This window comes from Perissodus microlepis, chromosome 10 (assembly GCF_051167445.1).
Source record: "Perissodus microlepis isolate ML-2025 ecotype Zambia chromosome 10, ASM5116744v1, whole genome shotgun sequence".
NCBI lineage: Eukaryota > Metazoa > Chordata > Actinopteri > Cichliformes > Cichlidae > Perissodus > Perissodus microlepis.
Genome location: NC_140470.1, coordinates 24,913,078 through 24,921,984, shown reverse-complemented (window position 1 = coordinate 24,921,984; position 8,907 = coordinate 24,913,078). Strand labels below are relative to the sequence as shown.

General features: G+C 37.6%; 1 protein-coding gene across 1 annotated transcript in view; it reads left to right on the top strand.

Annotated features, from left to right (window-relative positions):
• Positions 1–5,914: 5,914 nt before the first annotated feature.
• The window catches only part of trim37 (tripartite motif containing 37), a 29,814-nt gene continuing 26,821 nt past the window's right edge, over positions 5,915–8,907 (top strand). The window contains exon 1 of the mRNA XM_084940801.1: positions 5,915–6,159. The gene's annotated coding sequence lies outside the window, so the exon portion shown is untranslated. The remainder of the gene's footprint in view (positions 6,160–8,907) is intronic.

The window sequence follows — 8,907 nt, the reverse complement described above, 5'->3', positions numbered from 1 at the left end:
ACAGACAAATAGCTGAAAGACAAGAGGAAGGAACACGGGGAAGGAAAAGAGAGGAGTGGAGGATAAACACTCAGTGCATCATGGGAAGTCTCCCAACAACTTAAGAGATGGTGAAGGGTTACCTTCTTTTCTACTGGATGCAGAAGAAAAAATAATTTTTAGGCTGAATGAAATAAAATAAAAATGAAATTTTCTTTAAGGAATCTTTAACACATCATAGTTTTATTTTAGATGCTTATATGGTTTTTTTTAGTTTGCACAGAAACAAAATTCGTTCACAAAAATCAAAAACTACCAGGGTCAAAAATCATTAGGCCTCCTGATGCTAAGTGTCAGTTATGTATCCTTGTTGCTGGATAAGTCTCACACACGTCTCCTCAGCAAACCCAGCTCACACTTTGCTGATGAATCTCTCAAGGTCCTCTGGGTTTGGTGATCTGGCATGGTGCTTGGTCTTTAGTTCACCTCACAGATTTTTAATGGGATGCAGGTCAGGGCTTTGTGCAGACTAGTGAGTTACATTCTTTTTGGTTTTCTGGAGGGACTTCTTCCATCGACGTATGCATGGGTTGTTGTTGTGTTGGAAGACAAAGTGATGACCCAGACTCAGTTTTTTATTGTGGACTGATGGACATTTTCTTTCAATTCTTCACGTCTTTCTTTCTTTATGATTCCTTCCACCCACTGGACTCCTCCCACCGTGTTTCACTGTTGGGACAGTGTTTGGGTTGTACATCTCTCCCTTCTTTCTCCAAACATAAGCAGCATCTCTGTAGCCAAAGAGTTCTAGTTTTTTTTTTTCATCTGACCAAAGTTCAGTTTGTATAATCTTTCTCTAGGTTGTCTTTAGCATACTTCAGTCTGGCTTGAAGGTGTCTCATCTGCAGAAGTGGAATTTTTCTTGGTCTACAAACTCGCGGTCCATAGCTGTGCAAGGGTCTAGTGATCATCTTCTTTGAGACTACCTCACTTGGCTAAGTTATTCAGTAGTGTCTTGGCACTTGTTCTGGGGTCTTTAGACACATCTCTTACTAGTTTTCTTTCCAAAGTCTTTGAAATCTTTCGCTTCCTAAGTCTGCCAGGTTTGATCTGTACTATTTTGCACTTTGTAATTTCTTGATACTTCTCAAGAAATTCTGTCAGTTAATGTGTGCAAATAGAAATCTTTTATGGTTCTAAAGAAAACTAGTATGTTTAGAAATGCTATGTTTCCCTCTGTTTAAAAAGAACTTGGGGAAATTTTTGACAAAAACTAAACCAAACTGGGCTAAATTTCATGGGCGGATTTAATAACTTTGTTATTAAAGGCTCTACCTGTCATTCTACTTTTAGGAATCATGAATAAGTCTTGGACCAGAGAGCATTAGAGGACATGCAGTGTATTTTCATCAAGGAGCACAACACAATACCAGTTTGTCAAATGCCACCTACTGCAAGCATAGACATTTGTGCAGCAATATTAATGTCTACCACCAAAGGATGACATTCCTATTTTAACTCTTTTGCACATGGATTTCTATTAGAGTTGTTGTCAATTGTTATGTTGTTACAATAAGAGGTCTGAGACCATAGTTGCTGGGCTCTTTATGCTTTGCACTTTGTTTATCTTTTTTTCCCCCTTTTTACTTTTGCTTTCGCTTGATAGTTACTTTTAAGCACTTAAAACTATTTGCCTGTGTATATATGCCATCAAAAGCAAAAATAAATTATTGAGAATGATTCCATTGATCAATAATAATCACTTAGAAAATCTCGAATGAATTTAATGTAAGTTTAGTTTTTTTTAAAAAAGCGGTTGAGTGGAACTTTTAGGAGGTAGTTGTTGTTCTTGGGAGTAGGATTGGGTAGGGAGTAGTATAACATATTATCATATGTTATTTTATTACTTCACTAATTTAATGTGTAGTATGAAGATTATAGTGCCCCCTACTGGAATATTGGCAGCTGAAGCATTACACAAACAGCAGTAGCATGGTGTTATACATCTATTAATAGGTAATATTAATATTAATATAGGACAATCTTTGTATAGTTATATGAAGATACTGTTGCTTGCTTTTCTCAAACCAGAATAAACAAATGTTATTATTGGTGTACTGGTTACCATTTGCATTTCTGTCCTATTCTCCACAAAATACGACAGTTGGATATTTCTTTACCTGTAGTGCTGTACAGGTGAAGAGAGACAAAGAAAAAAACTCCCCATATGTTTTTCCCCTGAGCCAAAACTTAACTGATCTTGTGGGCCTAAGAGTAAACAACTGTTTTGCCTTAAGGAGTGCATGCATTTCTTCTTTATTTGCGCTTTCATGAAGTAACCTCATCATGTGTTTGACATCTTAAAAAAGCAAATAAGCAAATAAAGATAGTAGCTTGCTATTGTCTTCATCATCACATCAGTTTTGCTTTGAGTTTATTGGCTTAACTGTCAACAAAAAACAACCACACAGCAAGAAAAACAGAGGTTTTGGCAGTTTGCTGGTCTGCAGCATTCAAGTGTGTGTTAACACAGTGCCAAGCAAGAAAGACATCAGCAATCATCTTAAAGAAGCAAGTCTTGCTCCTCATCGGACGTCAGAAACTGCAAAAAGCCCAAGAGCTACATATCAGGCTCTCCAGCCCTCGGTGAGCATGTTAAAAGTTAAAAGTCATGACAGTACAATTAGAAAACTGAACACGTGCCTTATTTGGAAAGGCTGCCATGGGAAAGCCTATCGATGACGATGAGATGAGAAAATGAAAAGAGTCAAGGTGTTGCAATAGCCCAGAGCCCATATTAAGTCAAATTGTGTGGCAGGAACTTAAGAGAGCTATGAATAATCAAATGACCACAAACACCAAGAGTGGGCCAAAATGCCTCCATAATGATGTGAGAGGCTGATAAAGAAACACTGATACTAATACATAAAATGATGACTTGTACGATCTCATAGGGTGGGGTCTGATTGGATGTACTCCATTATGTTTTATTTTCAGTTTTACACCCTGCTCTTTTTTTTTTATATTGGCTTAGAGATCATCCAACATGCCAGAAAGAGAGTGTTTGGTTAGCAATACTGATGTAATAGATTTAAAAGTTGTTAAAAGGTTTCTACAGGTCAGATCTTCATCACTGCTTTCTGTTGCCTTCATGAAGCTTTCCCAAAGTACTGAGTACTCACTCTCGCTATGCACACATGCACACACACGCACATATATATATATTCATAGATAGATAGATAGATATAATCTAGCCACCACCTGTTGCAAGTCATCTGCTGCCATCCAACCACGGTGTTTTGTTTGATATCTGTTGAGTGTGTCAAATCAACAGTATATACAATTTTGGTCAGAAGTTTTTATATACTCATCATCGGCATTAATGTCACGGTAATTAAATGATTTTTTGTTTAATTGATCTGTTCTTTTTCAAGGGCAAAATGATTGTAAAGCATACATTTTTAATTACTTAAAAAACAAACAAAACAAAAAAGACAAGAATTGGATGCAAGTTTAACTTTACGTAATCTCTAATCTACACAGGGTCATACAGCGTCAAATATATGCATACATCCCCACTAATATTTGGTTAAATGTTGCTTTGCAAGTTGCATCTCACCTATTCACTCTTGGTAGCTATCAGGCATAATTCTGGCTGAACATTTTGGCCACTCTTCTTGGCAGAAGTGGCACAGTTAGTTTGAACTGGTTGGTTTCATTACAGGGACCTAGCTTTTACACATAGTCCACAAATTTTCAATGCAGTTGAGGTAAGGGCTTTGGAAAGGCCTTTCCAGAAGCTTGATGGTAACCCTGTCCCATCTACATGCTCGCCTACATGTTTCTGTTATCATCTTGTATTTAGTATATTTCATTTGGTTACTTCCTGTATTACCTTGCTGGGGGTTTTCCTCACATGTTTTGTCTATTTTTTACTGATCGTCTTCACGTCTGTAGGATTATGTTTACATGCACCTCATTCTTTAACTCTTTCTCACCATCTGTGCTTCATCTGTCTATCCTGTCCTCACCTGTTTTTGTCAGACTTTCTGTTGCATTGTTTCCATTTTTTCTCTTTTATGTAATGCTCATATCAGCTTTGCACTCGTGCTGTTTCCTGGTTTGCTCTCACGTTAGATTCCTGCGCTGATAATTGATTTTGTTTTTTTGTTTATTTCTGCTGTGTTTGTCCTACGTTTCTGTCCTGGCTCTGTATGCTATAACAGGAGGACTGAAATGAGTTTAAAAGTTTAAAATATGGAGCAATTTGAAAAAAACAATAGAACTAAATGGGGAATAATAATAAAAAATACTAAGTTTCATGTAGACGTGTTAGAAAACTCCTCATTAAGCAGGTGCCATTTATAGTATTAGTGTATGTTAGTAACCTATGAAAGCACTAGGTGCTGCTTGGTGGAGCACATATATGTTTAACTCAACAGCTCATGTTTGCCCATCTAGATCTGTGCTGTAGGTTTTGATTGAATGCATTTATACAATAATTCATCTAAAACCCAGGAATAGCAGAAAAACATGCAAATTTACGTTGTTATGGCCCATCTGGGGGTGGCCAGACCACAACACAAGGGTGATCTATCCTCGTCAGACCCCAAGCAGCCACATCACACAACTGGTAAAGTTTGACAATGATTTATTTACAATAATTTGATTCGTTAGGTTATTTTTCACAAAAGAAGGAGGTGGTTATAACTTCAAGATGGACCTAATGCCAAAACAACAACAAAAAAGGGGCCTACCTTGACAATTTAACAAACTTACCTGCTCATAAGAATTAAACCAAATGACAGCAACATGCCCCCCTAACTATGGAAAACATAATATAATCAAACAGAATGGTAGTTCACCCCTACTACTCCTGTATAAGGCAAACGGCACTGGGCAAGTAACAAAAGATCTCCTGATGCACTGCCATTAAATAAGTCGTGTCCAACTACTTAGCCAGTCCATATGGTCAGTCCTTTGGATCCACCAATCACGGAGAGGCACCTGCACACTGAGATTTGCATATTTAGACAACATTACAACAGCAGTCGTAACAACATTATATGAGAAACTGATGACACTTGTCACAGTTTTTAACATGAGAAGCAGATGGTGCTGCTGATCACAGCTAGTTATTTTTTGTTGTTTAATTTAAGCAATAATAAAACACCTCATCCCCAAATGCATTTAACCATCCAACATGTTTAACATTTTTGCTGTTTTACTTTTTTACCCAGCAGTTAGACAGCATCTGACTCCACTCCCTGGGTTTTACGAGATTCATTCACATACTTGTTGTCTTTAGTCATGTGCTTCTGCTAAGTTGCGCAGCTCCTTTTGTTTTCCCTCTTGCTCTGTGGGATGACTCTTTTCACATCTCTGAGAGTGGCACATCTCCTTGCAGCACATTAAACCACAGCAGATACTTAAACACAACAACAGAACAAAGGGGGTTGTATTGATTAAGTACGTCACGTGTTATCTATATCTTCTTCTTCGTCACTGTCGTCATCAGGCATAGCTGCTTAAAGTAAAAGAGTCTATATAATCAATAAAATAATAATATACTATGACAAATAAAAGACTGGATAAATAACCAGATTGCATCAGTAAAAGCTAAGCAAAGTAATTTATCCGCTGTGTCGATCCCAGTGGAAATAAGGAACTTTATATGATATATAAATAAAGTATACATTTAAATCAATATATGAATTAATATAATATAAAACAATGTAACAAACAAAACAGAACAGAATTCTCTACTATCATTATACAATATACACTTTGTGCTTTGCCCTGCCTTAGGTTTACGCTGTACTTCCACAACTTTCCATTTGGGGGCGGCAAAGCCCCACAGACTTTCTTTCACTGTTGCAAACACATAAAATTAATAGAAGAAGAAAAAAAAGCCATTCGATTGGTTATTGCTAGGGGACAAACAGCCTCTCACCAACCACTGTTACATCTTCAGCTTAGGTAGAAAGGCAGCTGTATGCCATCCCTGGTGCGGCACAGTTTGAGGTCTACTTTGTCGCAGCTAAATCTGAGTAGCACTTTAGTCTTTTTTATTTTTTTTGTGGTGCTTTACGCGACGGAGGTGTTGTAATATATTATAATGTAGCCGTTAGCAGTGGTTTGTTTATCTGGCGGGGTGGACAGAGCCGAGTCTCCGTGTAGGTGAGTGAACGACCCTGCTAATGCGAGCAAGCTAGCTATGAAAGCTCTCTCTCTCTTTATATATAGATATATAAATATACATACACGCACTTATATATGTTTTTGTATTCAGGCTATCCTGCTATATGCTACTCTCAGGGTATCTCTTCCTTCCATCTATAGCTGCTGCCATTGCTGCTGTCGGACTGGTTTTGTGTCTGCTGATGCTGGGCCTCTGGCACAGATCGCAGGCTGCCGTTCACAACAACTGTCATGTTGTTGATAATGTAGGCGAGCCCACTGTTTGTGTTGTGCTATACAGACACAGTTGCACTGATGTTACTGAGGTTTACATTCATCTTCACCACGTGCAACTATTGAGTATCGATTAGAGCTGCAGGGGTGACAATTTTGATCGTTTTCCCCATTTACTCGGATATTAAATAATAATAATAATAATAATAATAATAATAATAATAATAATAATAATAATAATATTTTAAAAATACCTGGAAAAAACTGCTGTTTACTACTGCACATTCCTGGATTTTTATGTGGCCAGACCTTCCCAACCCCATTTAATATACGATATGGCAAAGTAAAAGATGTGCCATTTTTGCTTGCACAAGAAATAATTAAATGATAATAAAAATAAATAAATACAACTTATGCTGCTTTCTCTTTATTAAGTATTTGAGTAAATTGCTTTTTAAAGTTGCAAAAAGGGCTCCAGACATGCCGGACCATATGCACTCACCAGCTACCTTACACCTCCCTAGTACCAGGTTTGACCCCCTTGTGCCCTCAGCAGTGCATTAATTCTTTGTGGCATAAATTGCTGGAAACGTTCCTTTGATTTTGTCCATAGTGACATGTAGGGCTGCCACGATTAGTCGACTAGTCACGATTACGTCGACTATCAAAATCGTCGACGACTAATTTAATAGTCGACACGTCGTTTGAAGCTTTGTAAGATCACAAAAGACGCAGGAATAAGTAGTAGGATTTAAGAGTGTAATAACGGACTGAAACAGAAGATGGCAGCACTGCATGTACAAGGATGCCAGCTGCCGTTAAACCCCGACGAAGAAGAAGCTGTGTCCCAGAATTCATAGCGCAGCCCAGCTCAGTTTCCAACAATGGCGGCAGCTAGTTAGTTTTAATATTACTCTTATTGTTCTTTCTGGGTCACAAAATAAACGTTTAACATATTTTCAGGCGAGAATGTAACTGTGTAAACTTCAAATATCTGCTCAGTTTATCAAGACACCACATATTTTCAAAAGCGGTCCGACGTTTTCGGAGACGTCTGTTACCCACTAGCTCGATAGCTAGCCGGGGGCAAAGCTCACTAGAGCCGTGAGAACACCGGACTCCGGGCAAATCGTTTTCAAACCCACGCTGTCTTTCGCTACTCAGGTTAAACATGATATATAAGTCACTTAGATAACTTAAAAATTTTATTGTTTGGCCTTTTTTAGTATTTTATTTATTCCTGAGTAAATCGGTTTGGCTGAGATTAAAGTTATAGTTTTTACACAGCTGAATAAACATCAAGCAGACAGCTGATTATCAGAAGTGTGAGATGCTCGAGAATTTACTCCGGTGTCCTGTTATATTTTAGATAGCAAGGAGTTTATTAAACTTCACCGAAACAATCTGCAAATTTCATTAAAATTTAATAAACTATCATCTTGCCTTTATTTTTAGTTAGTACATACCTTAAACACTTAAAGCTGTAAGCTAATGATAGTTATATAAGAGCAGATGCTGCTGGTGCAATAAGCTGTCCGTTTTATGTCCAATGGATGATGATCTGATTAATCGACTAATCGCAAAAATAATCGGTGACTAGTCGACTATCAAAATAATCGTTTGTGGCAGCCCTAGTGACATGATGGCATCACACAGCTGCAGGTGTTTCATTTGCACATGTATGATGTGAATCTCCTGTTCCATCACATCCCAAAGGTACTGTACTGGACTGATTACTGTAAATGACATTTGAGTACTTGTTGTCATGCTGAAGAAACGAGTTTGAGGGGATTTGACCTTTTTCACATGGCACATTAGCTCGTTAGAAGCACCTTTTAGAACATAGTCAGCAACAATACTCAGTGTGGTGTTTAAAAGACGTTCACATAGTATGACGGATCCAAAGTGTGCCAAAAAAAATGTCCCCCACATCTTTATAGCACCAATTGTTTACACTAAATTCAACAATCTTCTGTTGTCCTGTTTAGTTTTGGTGAACCTTATTTTCGTGTTCTTGGCTGTCAATAGTGTCAACATGTTATGCAGTCATAGGTCCCATCTGGCACCAACAGCTATGCTTCAGAGTCACTTAAATCTCCTTTATTCCACATTCTGATGCTTGGTTTGAACTTCATCAGGCCGTCTTGTCCATGTCTACATGCCTAAATGTACTGAGCTGATGCTGTGTGTTTAGCTGATTAGATATTTGTGTTAACTACCAGTTGAATGGGGGTAATACTGAAGTGGCTGGTGAGTGTAGATTTAAACTTAACAATTAAGTGATGTTTTTATTTTAAAAAGTAATATTACTTGTTTTAGAAATACTTAAAATTACTAAATTGGATTAAAAACACAATTTCTATGTAGTGATGTTTTATTTAAAAAATGCAAGTAATTAAAGCAAAAATTAAGGGTCCATTCTCAGTGTGCTTGCAGTAAAGCCATCAAGTTTCTACATCACATCTGTAAACCTTCTGAACTGCTTGTGAGGTTTCAAATCCTGCAAACCTTGAT